The sequence below is a fragment of the Vipera berus genome (genome assembly GCF_964194415.1).
Source record: "Vipera berus genome assembly, chromosome: 2".
NCBI classification, from domain to species: Eukaryota; Metazoa; Chordata; class Lepidosauria; order Squamata; family Viperidae; genus Vipera; species Vipera berus.
Genome location: NC_138203.1, coordinates 174,370,725 through 174,381,523, shown reverse-complemented (window position 1 = coordinate 174,381,523; position 10,799 = coordinate 174,370,725).

Here is a 10,799-nt window from a genome sequence, read left to right as displayed (position 1 = left end):
AGTGGGGAAAATCAAAATGTAGGCATTCATAATCAGAAGTCAACCCAGTCCTGTGCCAGAAGGAAAGTGAATAAGAGAGCCCAGCATTTCACAATTAGTCATTGTGGTGTAATGGTCAAAATAAGATCCAGTCTATTGTGGTTGAGATGCTGTTCCAGAACTGGGGAGGTCAAGTTTTGAGTCCTCTCTTAGCCTTGAAACCTTGGTTATTAACTTACTGATTTGGGGTTGGTCTCTCTCTTACAGCTTAGGAAAAAATAAGATTTCTGGAAGGTCACTCCTGATTTTAATAAATGATCAACCCAAGAGGAAAGTCATACAATAGATCCCACATGCCGAAGACATGAGAACACTCATTTTCAGTTCTTTGGCAAATGCAATTATGGACAGGAGATGGAAGAAATGTTAACTTGAAGAAGAAATAGAGAGAATGGAGAAGCTGGTGAAGATGAGAAGTGAAGATGACAAGTTCAAAGCAGGAGAGCAAAAAATAATCACAAGGCAAAGGTAGATCACAGGACAGAAGTAGGAGCAACAAGTCACAGAAAGGATTGGAGTGATAACAGTGCAAAGAAGGAATAGAAAGGGGGCAGCAGAAGCGATTCCATGATATTCATCCTGAGAAAAAGCAAGGTCAATCCTAAGACAGTGGCCTCAACAATCAGATGGTACAGGGACAAGATATGGATATGAATGGGGAGAGGAATTGAGATGTTCAAGGACAAATTTGCAGTTTTGCACTGCTAAAAGTTTTCAGCTACCTAAACTACCCTGCTGCTCTGAGCAGCACTGGAGGACTGTGTTTCAATATTCAGTTGTTTATCTAGTCAGTTTCTATATATGGAACCAACTGAGGAGAGGCTTTTCTCTGTAGGGAAGCAAAATCTTTGGAGGAAAAGTGTAACAATGCCTTAGGAATTCCTTACCTAGAATTCCTTAGCAGCGGGAATAGATGCAATTGTGAAAAGAAGAAATATTAATGTCAGGGAAATACTAATGGGAAGCTATAGAACGAACGTTCTGCCTGATCCTTTCTGAGATAGCATATTATGGCAAGAATTGCCTGTCTTTTTTTTACTAGTGCTACAGAACACATACAAGTTTTAGAAACTTTTATCAGTAATATACTGTTTTAAGCCTGTCCTTCATACCAAATTGGAATGTAACCACCGAGTTATTTTTAAAAATCCAGAAAAATTATAAGCTAGTTTGTTTACTTCCTCCAGGTAAATTAGCTGGAATGTTAATATAATATCGAACTGTAGAATAATGAGATGTGTGAAAGAAGAATCAGTGCTGTTTAACTTTTTTTCAGGAATGGCCTAGAGTTAGGATGTATAATGAAATAGAGCTTGCAGGTGACACCAAATTATTAAAGAGTTAAAACCCAAGCAGGCTGTGAATAATTCCAAAGGAATGTCTACCAACTGGTTGACTGGGTAACAAAGTGACAAATGAGAGTCAATAGATGTATCTGCTGAATAATCCACAATGAAGCAAATAAACCAAATATAGACAGCAGAACTCAGTTGGCAATGATTAACAAGGGGCTGTGCTTTGTGGCCAGTTCAACGAATACATGGTGGGGCAACTTTGAATCTATAGTTCATTAGAGTTGGAAATGGAACTGCCAATATCATGACATTATAAAACAAATTAGAATTGAGTTTACACTTGCAATTCTGCAGCAATACAAATGATCTGTTTTCAAGAAGGATAACACAGACATGGAAAAGGTGCAGAAAAAAAACTATGGTGGGCTTCTTTGATAAATTTAGAAACCAGTAAGAAACAGGTTGATGGACTGGAAGAACCTTTGGCCTTATCAAGCAGGGCTTCCTTGCTTATATCATTAAGAACATGGACTTTTCTGCAAACACCCATTTTTCCTAATGGTCCTGAATAATCAGTCGGAGACAACCAGCAGTTACTTTCAATCAACTGAAATTAAAGAGAAGCTGTTCCTTAAATCTGTCCAGAAAGCTCTAGCTTAAATAATTAAGTGTGTACAGTAGTGCTTTGGTAAATTATTATCCAAACTATCAATACAATAGAAAATACCCACAATAGTAACATTTCTTACAAACACATAAATTAGAGGGGAAATGGATCGCTTCTGGATTGCTCTTATACAGAAATTTGCTGCTCTCTTGTCATATAGGTTTCAGTTTAGCGGTTTATGACTTCCATATTCTCTGTCATTTGAAAAAAGTATGCATGTTTAGCCTAATTTGAGTCCTTTGGCCTTCTGAATATTGGAACGAGAAGTGCAAGAAAATGACTTTGCAAACCACAGACAGTAAAATTTATCAGACATGAAATTAAACATGCACAGCCCAAATTAACCAAAAGTCCTCTTTTGTCTAAAGGCTTCACACTTTACAGTCATTGGGAGGCATCCTTGGCTTCTTAAAACACACATTACAGGATAATGACAACTGGTAAATTAGGATTTATGTCAATAAAAATGCAAAATTTAAAAACCCAATAACGAGTATAGAAATTGATTTCCCATCTCCTTATAAGTTAGCTATCAATTTCATCAGTTCAAGATACCTAATTCAGAGTGATATAAGCCTATCGTTATTATAAGGCTTCAAAGCAAAAGCCCAAGCACTCAAACTTTGTTGGCAAAGTCCATTATACAGTATGGGTTCATGGTGACCTAACCCTAACCCTAAGTGGAATTTTCCTCCAATGGAATTTTCCCATATATTTTACCAGGAAACATAGATAGGGCACTCTAGAAAGGTAAGTGCCCTGCTAACCATACGCAAACACTCCGACTTTGTTGGTGAAGTCCATTTTCCTGTATGAGTTCATGGTGACCTAACTCTAACCCTAAGTGGAATTTTCCTCCAATGGGATTTTCCCATATATTTTACCAGGACACATAGATAGGGCACTCTAGAAAGGTAAGTGCCCTGCTAACCATACGCAAGGACTCCGACTTTGTTGGCGAAGTCCATTTTCCTGTATGGGGTCATGGTGACCTACCACTAACCCTAAGACGAATTTTCCTCCAATGGGATTTTCCCATGTATTTTACCAGGAAACTGTAAAGTCGCGTGCTTCACATAGAGACGGACACAGAGCTGGAGTAAAGATGAGTTTATTCTGAACAGAACGAACTGGGGAAACAGGGAAGCCTGGCGTCTATTTGTACCTGCCCAGGTGGATGGCATCCAATCAGTTCAAACCTGGGCTTCCTGCCAGTGCAGGTGACAATGGGTGTAGATCCTGGCTTCCCACCAGGCTGACCATGCCTGGGGCTGTCAACAGCTTAACTCATTAGGCTTATCCTGAGTGAGCAGTTATCGCCCAGAGCTGTCCAGCCCCTCTGCTGATCTGCACCATCAGCCTCCTGCTGTGCTGTCCTTTGTGTATGCTGGGAGGCATACACTGCACCCCTCCCCCCATAGTGAGGAGGATCCTCTGTCGTTCCTTCTTAACTATATACAGCTTATTTACAATTTTTACATTTAACCTTCCATATTCCTCCTCCCCCCAGGCTTAAGAGCGAACATAATCACTGAGGTAGCTGGGGGCTCTGTGTGTCCTGTTTGATCTTCTCAGGCTTGGCACTGTAGTGGTTTCGGTTCTGCTTCCTGTTCCTTGGTCTGGTTGTGTTGGTCTGATTTGTGTGTGTGCTTGTGTTTCTGTGTTGGCTCTTTGTGACCTGCTGCCCTCAGGCTCTTGCCTACTTTCCCTGTCAGCTCCCTGCCAGGCAGATGGATGCCCCAAAACCCTTTCTGCTGTTCTTCTGGGTGACTGTGACTGTGGCTGTGTGTGTGTTTGTGTTTGCTCTGCCTCCTCCCTTGCTGTTTCCATTGATTCTCCACCCGTCCTCTCAGGGGCTCTCTTCCTTAGTTGATCTAAGTGTCTCCTGCACAGGAGTCCCCCTCCACCTTTACTCTGTAGGAGAGGGGGCCTGTCTGTTCCACCACTTCACCTGGCACCCATGGATGGCCTGTGCTGTAATTTCTGGCCCAGATCTGCTCCCCTATATTGAAATTGGTTTTGAGGGTTGGGGGTTCTGTGTCTGCTGATACCCTGTCTGGGTGGAGTCTGTCTAACGTAGTTATGAGGCGTCTGCCCCACCTGAGCTCCGCTGGGCTCTTTCCTGTGGCTGTGCAGGGTGTTGCGTGTTGATGGAGGAGGAATGTGGCCAGTCTCTGTTTCCAGTCCCCTTGTACTATTCGTTTGAGTGCATCCTTGGTAGTCCGCACGAACCTCTCTGCCAACCTGTTACTGGCAGGGTGAAAGGGCGCTGAAGTGGCATGCCTAATCCCCAAGGTCCTCAGGAACACCTGGAAATCCACGGAGATAAATTGCGCTCCGTTATCAGATACTACTACATCTGGTAGCCCATGTGTGGCAAACACTCCCCTTAGTGCCTGTATTGTGCCCGCTGATGTCATGTTGGACACAGGCACCACCTCTAACCACTTGGAGTGACTATCCACGATGACTAAGAAGGTGTGTCCCTGAAATGGCCCCGCATAATCTATATGGACCCTGGACCAGGGGGTGTGAGTTTGTTCCCACTTGTGGACTGGAGTGTGTGCCTGCTCTGGGCGAGACCTTTGGCATGTTTAACATCCTGCTACCAACCCCTCTATCTCTTTATCCAACCCAGGCCACCACAGGTAACTCCTGGCCAGAGCCTTCATCCTTACCACTCCCGGGTGACCCTCGTGAAGGGACTGAAGGACTTTCTCCCTAAGTTTTGTGGGGATGATGACCCTGCTCCCCCACAGCAGGCAGCCTTTATGGGTTGAGAGCTCGTGCCGCCGCGTAAAAAATGCTGTGAACTCAGGTCCCGGTGACTTGTCCTGCCACCCGCTGCTAACCCAGGACTGAATTCTGCTAAGAATCTTATCCCTGGGAGTTTCGGCTGCTATGTCGCTAGCGTCTAATGGGCACTCAGCCAGCTCCTGTATTGCTAATATCTGATTAGCAGGAGCGGGATCCGGTCCAGCCTCCCTTAGGGGAAGTCTGCTGAGTCCGTCTGCGTGTCCCATTTCCTTTCCTGGTCTATGGATTAGCTTACAGGAGTATGCTGAAAGAAAAATGGACCAACGGAGCATCCTTGGTGAAAGGATCTGTGGCGTTTGCTTCTCCGTGGTGAATAATCCCAGCAGGGGCTTGTGATCCGTGTAAATGAGGAACTCCCTCCCGTACAGGTAGTCGTGGAACTTTTTTACCCCCGCGACCACTGCCAGCGCCTCCTTATCTATCTGCGCGTAGTTTCTCTCCGCCGCTGACAGGGTCCGGGAATAGTATGCTATGGGAGCCTGCGAACCGTCCTCCCTTAAGTGGCTGAGGACTGCCCCTATCCCATAAGGGGATGCATTGCACGCTAGGCAGATGGGCTGGTCCTCCCTGAAGTGAGTGACTGTTGCGTCCCCGGCTAGCATGTTCTTAAGGGTCCTGAACGCGCTTGTGTGTGTGGCAGTCCAGTCCCAGGGTGTTTGTTTGTCCAGGAGCCTGTGCAAGGGCTCCGCGATGGTCGCCTTGTGCGGCAGGAATGTATGATAAAAATTTAAGAGACCAAGGAACGCTTGCAGCTCCGCTTTGTTTTTGGGAATTGGGGCTTCCTTGATAGCCCTCACCTTGGAGGCTGACGGGTGGATGCCCTGCGCGTCTATCCTGAATCCCAGAAACTCCGTCTCCGTAACCCCAATTTTACACTTGTCCCTTTTCAGTCTTAGACCCACATCCCTAAAACGACCGAGTACCGCTCTTAGCCGTGATGCCAGGACGTCCTCCGAGCTGGCCGCTATAAGGACGTCGTCAAAATACGGGCAAACCCCGGGGATCCCCTTTAGCGTTTTTTCCATGACTTCCTGGAAAATCCCCGGAGCTACGCTCACCACGAATTGCAGTCGGTTTACCCGGAACGCCCCTTTGTGGGTGATGATGGTCTGGGCCCTTGCTGCCTCAGGGTCTACCGGCAGCTGCTGATAAGCCTGGGCAAGATCTAATTTCGCGAATACCGCCCCACCTTGCAGGGATGCCAGGATGCTGCTTACGGCGGGAACCGGGTAGAAATGCGCACTTAATGCCCGGTTAATTGTCCACTTATAATCTGCGCAGATTCTAATGTCCCCATTTGCCTTTAACGGGGTAACTATGGGGGTCTCCCAGTCCGCCCCATCTACCGGCATCAGCACCCCCTGTTCCACTAACTTATCCAATTCCTGCTCAATCTTATGCTTGAGCGCAAAGGGAACTCTCCTTGCCTTCATCCTGACCGGTGGGACTAGGGGGTTTAATTTAAAAGAAATCGGGGGCCTGGTGTACTTCCCCAACCGTTCGTCGAAGACATCCGCGAACTCCCTGCGGATGCCCTCCAGGGAGGTGTGGCTCTGCGTTTGGTGGATCCCGGTGATCCCAATGCCCAACTCCCTGAACCATCCTAGCCCCACAAGGCTGGTCCGTTGCCCTTCGACGACCAGCACGCTCAACTTCCCCTTAAACCCTTTGTAGTGGACTGTCACCGACGCCTCCCCCTTGACTTTAATCGGAGAGTTCTGGAAGTCTGAGAGGGTCAGTTTGGATGGCCTCAGGGGAACCCGCTGGCCGCTCCGCTTGCAGATCTCGCTGAAAGTCCGCGCGGAGATAATGGATATGGCTGACCCAGAGTCAAGTTCCATTATGCAGGGGACCCCTTGAATTTTAACCCTCAGTTTGATTTTTGGAATAAGGGTTGGGTGTCCCCCGGTTTCGCAAACAGCCGACCATCCTGCCGTGTGGCTAACCGTAAACCTCGGCGGCCGCTCCCCTGTACCTGTGGCCAGCTGGAAATCCACCTCCACCTCGTGCAGACTGTCCCTTGGCCGGCTCTGACAGACCGCCGCAATGTGGCCGGTCTTCCCGCACGCTCTGCACTTCGCCGATTTGAACCGGCAGGTAGACCGGGGGTGCTGTCCTCCGCAGCTGGCGCAACGGGTAGATCGGTTGGAGTTTCCTGACCCACAGCCGATGCACGGGGTAGACCGGTGGTGTCCAAGTGAGCCGGGCTGGGTAGACCTGGGGCCGCCGCCGCACTGCTGGGTAGACCGGGAGCGATGGGTGCTGCAGCCGGCGAACTGGGTAGACCAGGGGCCGCTCGTTCCGCATCCGCACTCCTGGTACCGCTGCTCGGCTGTCGCTGGGCACTGCTCCTTCACGCGGTCCCGGGAGTAGGTGGTCGATCGCTGCTGGCGGTGGATGGCGTCCACCTCGAAGTCTCCCCCTTCTGCGTCGTCGTGGCCGGACAGCTGATGGTTGGCCCCGTTCTCCCTTGCGTCGGACTCCTCCGCTATGTCCCAGGCTAAGAACTCCTCTTGGACGTCCCGAAGGGTCAGCTTCTGCTTGGCAAACATCTTCTGCCGCAGCTTCCGGTCCCTTAGCCCACAGACAATCCGATCCCGCAGACGGACCAACATCCAGGTTGTCGAAGTTGCAGAGTCTCGCCGCTTGTCGCAGGGCAGCCATGTACTGCTTCGCGATCTCGCCTGGATGTTGGTCCCATTTCTCAAAACGGTACCGCCAAGCTATCTCTGATGTTTCGGGCTTAAAGTGTTCCGTTAGCTTGGATATCAGCTCGCTGTACCCGACGGCGTGAATGTCGTCGGGCGCGCACAGACCGACCGCCAGCTGATACGTCTCCGTGCCACAGCTGCAGAGAAGCGCCGCCGCTCTCTGTCGGTCGTCCTTGACCCCATTCGCCCGTAGGTAGCACTCGAGCTGACCTACGATCGCCTCCCACTCCTCAGGGCGGTTGCTGTTGAAAATGGGGTATTGTCCCAGTTGTGCCATTACCTCGGTCGGGGTTGTCCTGCGTCGGTTCCTGAGCTGCCGATGGGGGGTTCGTCCGCGGCTAGCAGCGTTTTCCGGAGCAGGATCCCACCTTCGTCGCCAGTGTAAAGTCGCGTGCTTCACATAGAGACGGACACAGAGCTGGGGTAAAGATGAGTTTATTCTGAACAGAACGAACTGGGGAAACAGGGAAGCCTGGCGTCTATTTGTACCTGCCCAGGTGGATGGCATCCAATCAGTTCAAACCTGGGCTTCCTGCCAGTGCAGGTGAAAATGGGTGTAGATCCTGGCTTCCCACCAGGCTGACCATGCCTGGGGCTGTCAACAGCTTAACTCATTAGGCTTATCCTGAGTGAGCAGTTATCGCCCGGAGCTGTCCAGCCCCTCTGCTGATCTGCACCATCAGCCTCCTGCTGTGCTGTCCTTTGTGTATGCTGGGAGGCATACACTGCAGAAACATAGATAGGACAGCCTAGAAAGGTAAGTTCCCTCCTAACCATACCGAAGCACTCCGAGTTTGTTGGCAAAGTCCATTTCCCTGTATGAGTTCATGGTGACCTAACCCTAACCCTTAGTGGAATATTCCAAGAAAGGGTTTTCCCATGTATTTTACCAGGAAACATAGATAGGGCAGCCTAGAAAGGTAAGTGCCCTTCTAACCATACCCAAGCACTCCGGGTTTTTTTTGTCAAAGTCCATTTTCCTCTATAGGTTCATGGTGACCTAACCCTAACCCTAAGTGGAATTTTCCTCCAATGGGATTTTCCCATGTATTTTACCAGCAACCATAGATAGGGCAGCCTAGAAAGGCAAGTGCCCTCCTAACCATACCCAAGCACTCCGGGTTTGTTGCCGAAGTCCATTTCCCTGAATGAGTTCATGGGGTCGTAACCCTAACCCTAAGTGGAATTATCCAACAATGGGTTTTCCCATGTATTTTACCAGGAAACAGATAGGGCAGCCAAGAAAGGTAAGTGACCTCCTAACCATACCCATGGACTCCATGTTTGTTGGTGAAGTCCATTTCCCTGTAGGAGTTTATGGTGACCTAATCCTAACCCTAAGTGGAATTTTCCAACAATGGGATTTTCAGATATATTTTACCAGGAAACATAGATAGGGCATCCAAGAAAGGTAAGTTCCCTCCTAACCATACCCATGCACTCCGAGTTTGTTGGTGAAGTCCATTTCCGTGTATGGGTTCATGGTGACCTAACCCGAACCCTAAGTGGAATTTTCCTCCAATGGGATTTTCCCATGTATTTTAACAGGAAACATAGATAGGGCAGCCTAGAAAGGTAAGTGCCCTCCTAACCATACCCAAGCACTCCGGGTTTGTCGGCAAAGTCCATTTTCCTGTATGAGTTCATGGGGACCTAACCCTAAGTGAAATTTTCCAACAATTGGTTTTCTCATGTATTTTACCAGGAAAGATAGATAGGGCAGCCAAGAAAGGTAAGTGACCTCCTAACCATACCCAAGCACTCAAACTTTGTTGGCAAAGTCCATTTCCCTGTATGTGTTCATGGGGACCTAACCCTAACACTTAGTGGAATTTTCCAAGAAAGGGTTTTCCCATGTATTTTACCAGGAAACATAGATAGGGCAGCCTAGAAAGGTAAGTGCCCTCCTAACCATACCCAAGCACTCCAAGTTTTTTGTCAAAGTCCATTTTCCTCTATGAGTTCATGGTGACCTAACCCTAACCCTAAGTGGAATTATCCAACAATGTGTTTTCCCATGTATTTTACCAGGAAACATAGATAGGGCAGCCAAGAAAGGTAAGTGACCTCCTAACCATACCCAAGGACTCCATGTTTGTTGGTGAAGTCCATTTCCGTGTATGAGTTCATGGTGATGTAAGCCTAACCATAAGTGGAATTTTCCTCCACTGAGCCATGCCCACTTGGTACCCAATGATACATAAGTGGGTTTGCATTGGCTCCCAGTTGTCTTCCGGGTGAGATTCAAGGTTCTGGTAATGGTTTTCAAAGCCCTACATGGCATGGGTCCGGAGTACCTTAGGGATCACCTGCTGCCGGCATCAACTTCCCTCCGCCCTGTGCGCTCCCACAGAGAGGGCATCCACAGGGTGCCACCGGTCAGAGAATGTCGTCTGGTGGCCCCCAGGGGGAGGTCCTTCTCTGTGGGTGCCCCAGATTTATGGAATCGTTTGCCGGTTGAGCTCCGGATGGCGCCCGACCTTCGCTCCTTCCGACGCGATCTGAAGACTTATTTGTTCGAACAAGCTGGCCTGGCCTGATGGGGGATGGGTTTGGGTTTTATTGTCGTTTTAAATGTATTTTAATCTACTGTTGTAACCTTGTAATCTTGTTTAATTCTTTTTTAATTTTTGTATTCTTGTACTTTTATATGTTTGCCCTGTTCACCATCCTGAGTCCTTCGGGAGAAGGGCGGTATACAAATAAAATTATTATTATTATTATTATTATTATTATTATTATTATTATTATTATTATTATTATTATTATTATTATTATTATTATTTTAGGTCACAGGTTGGGCACTCGGTCTCTGAAAGTTTTGCCATGATTGGCCTAAGGCAGGGGTAGGCAACCTTGGCTCTTTTATGAGTCGTGGACTTCAAGTCCCAGAATTCCTGAGCCAGCAATGCTGAGGGAAAAGAGATAAGTTTCCAAGCTGAGCCATGCTGACTCAAGAATTCTGGGAGCTGAAGTCCATGAGTCATAAAAGAGCTGAGGTTGCCTACCCCTGGTATACTGAGCCCTGGTGGCCCAGTGGTTAGAATGCAGTACTGCAGGCTATTCCTGCTGACTGTCGACTGCCAGCAGTTTGGTAGTTTGATCCTGACTTGCTCAAAGTTGACTCAGCTTTTTATCCTTCTAAGGTCAGTAAAATAAGGGGCCAGATTGTTGGGGGCAACATACTAACTCTGTAAAGCACTTAGAGAGGGCTGTAAAACACTGTGAATTAGTATATAATTCTAAGTGCTATTGCTAATATAAACCTTT